Source organism: Porites lutea, chromosome 1, assembly GCF_958299795.1.
Source record: "Porites lutea chromosome 1, jaPorLute2.1, whole genome shotgun sequence".
Classification (NCBI taxonomy): domain Eukaryota; kingdom Metazoa; phylum Cnidaria; class Anthozoa; order Scleractinia; family Poritidae; genus Porites; species Porites lutea.
Genome location: NC_133201.1, coordinates 58,158,727 through 58,161,149, shown reverse-complemented (window position 1 = coordinate 58,161,149; position 2,423 = coordinate 58,158,727).

Sequence of the window (2,423 nt, the reverse complement as noted above, 5' to 3'; positions counted from 1 at the left end):
TAAAACGTACGGATTGTATTTTTTTGTTCTGGTTTCAAACCTCTTTCATGCTGATCTCAATGGAAAAATACTTATTTGAAGGAAACTGGTAACTTTCTTTAACTGTTTAAATTTGTAAAAGATGACATGTGATTTTGACTGTCTGCAGCTTCCTGGCTTCACTAAACTCGTGGGATACAATTTAGCAAATGTTGCTCATGAAAAATAAAATGTGCTAAAATTAATTTTGTCGTTTCAGTTATTTGTTTCTATTCTATAGTAAAAACAACAAAGTACCCAGGAAATCTGTGTTTGCATGTTGGTAAATGTAAACATTACATCTACATTTACACTGAAATTGATAAGATATCGCTCCAACTTTCACAAAACATAAAATGCAAAATAATCAATAAACAGAATAAATTGTATAAAATTGAATAAATGAAATGGGTGAGTATATGCACGCACAAATTGATGAAAACGGGTTATTTTGAAAGATTATAGCAGGAATGCTCTAAGTCTTGTTCGTTTTAAATGTATATCATAGATGAGCGTAAACGAATAGTACACGACGTGAAAAAGTCTCCTCTGTTGCCGAAAGTACTTAGTTGGCCATCTAACATTATGGTCGACTGATAAAGAGTTACAACACGCAGAGACCACTTTGAGACCAATATTAAGGAACGTGAAGGCTTGCATGCGACTTTTTTCCGCGTATGCTACTAGGAACAATATCGGTTTCGTAATACGCTAAAACAGGTTATCAACAAACCTGACAGCTTGCATGAACTCAGACCTAAACAATTTCCGAAACTAGTGAGCTATGAAGGCCGAGCAATATCGGCTATATGATAATAAAGATGATATCAATTTAACCACGCCGAACTGAAGAAACCTTACAAATGGTTTAATTTTGAATTAAATGCTCAGTTTTTCAAGGCAGACATCATAATGATCTAAAACAGTCCTCGGGAACTTGCTTTGAATTGTCATTCTGTTCGTAGCGCAGCCAGACGAGTACTATCAGATGTTGTGTAAACTTTTGACCTTTGCTACGAATACTTTTTCGTCTCTTCTATTAGTTCTTCGCCTGTGACATGTATACAGTGCGCCGATTGCCAGTCTTCGTGTAAGCTGCAGAATCATATTTTGTGGCTCTTTTTCTCATACCATATGAATGTGCCCATATTGACCATATTGACCAGTGTCCAAGCGGTTAAATGTAAGACAAAAATAGGTTTAATAGCTGGAATAGGGAACGGGAGTTACGTTGATACGTTCTAGGGCCCATCATTTGACAGAGTCGCCTGGAAATTGTACATGAGCCGGGTTGGCCTCGTTTGCCCTGCTGGTTCGCCTTGTAAACATGAGTTAACCCGTCAAATTCTTAAACTGCCTCCTTGACACTTTTTGCCTTATCGAACACTGTGATCCAAGAACATATGAATGCTGGTTAGGCCCCGTTTATAGCGAGAAAACCTGTCCTTGGTAGAAGAGTCACCCTGCCAGACGAGTGATCTTAAGCGAGCGTTTATATGAGAAAATGTTGATTCCTTTGTAAACAGCTCTCGCGCATGCCTTGATTGCCTCGCCTTGAATAAATTGACCCGGCTGGGTGAGCCAAAGAAAAGAGAAGACTAGAGAAAAGTTGACCCGGATAGGAGAGTGACCCTACATGCCTAGCCGGGCCACCCATCTAGTCGAGTCAACTTTTTGTTTCTCATGTAAACAGTTCACCGCGTTTCGTAAAGGAAATGTATGAAAAGTTGGCTCGCCCAGTGAAGCTCGGTTGGGCAACTTGTTTAAATATATATTTTTTGTGTTATTCTTTTGTTTACTTCTTCATCGCCTTGCCGTAAGGATCAGTTTGTCGTTTCATATTTTTGTACAAGTTTAATTGTACTGATCTAGCTGGTATACAACTGGGAGATCCGGCACCACTCATTGGTTTGTTGCTGTGGACTTGCTGACATTTTAGCGGGGCTCCCACGCGCGCGAAGCGCACGTGGGACAGAGCCCCATACCCATAGATTATGGTCAACCTCTTTTCCTTTGGTTGTCACGTGATTGACCGAGCGTACGTACGTACGCGTCTACGGATTGTACGGGTGGGGTAGGGGAGACTATCAAAAGGAAGGGAGGGGTGTCTCAGGCGTGTCTTGCCAAGTCCACATCTTTTACATTGGACATTCACAATATCGTCAATTGACAGCTGTCAAAACAGGATAGCCACTGACCAGTATCCCATGACCATATCGCGGGCTCATGTGTCAATTCATTGAGGTGACGTGATTTATTTGGAAGCTGTCCGCTGACCAGTTAATTATTTTACTAGATCGCGATTAATGTTCAGTCTCATACTTTTTAGCTAGTTTGGGATCGGAGCACAGGAAAACTGATACACGTCAATGTTGTGATCCATTAACAGCTGTCAAATTAAGGTA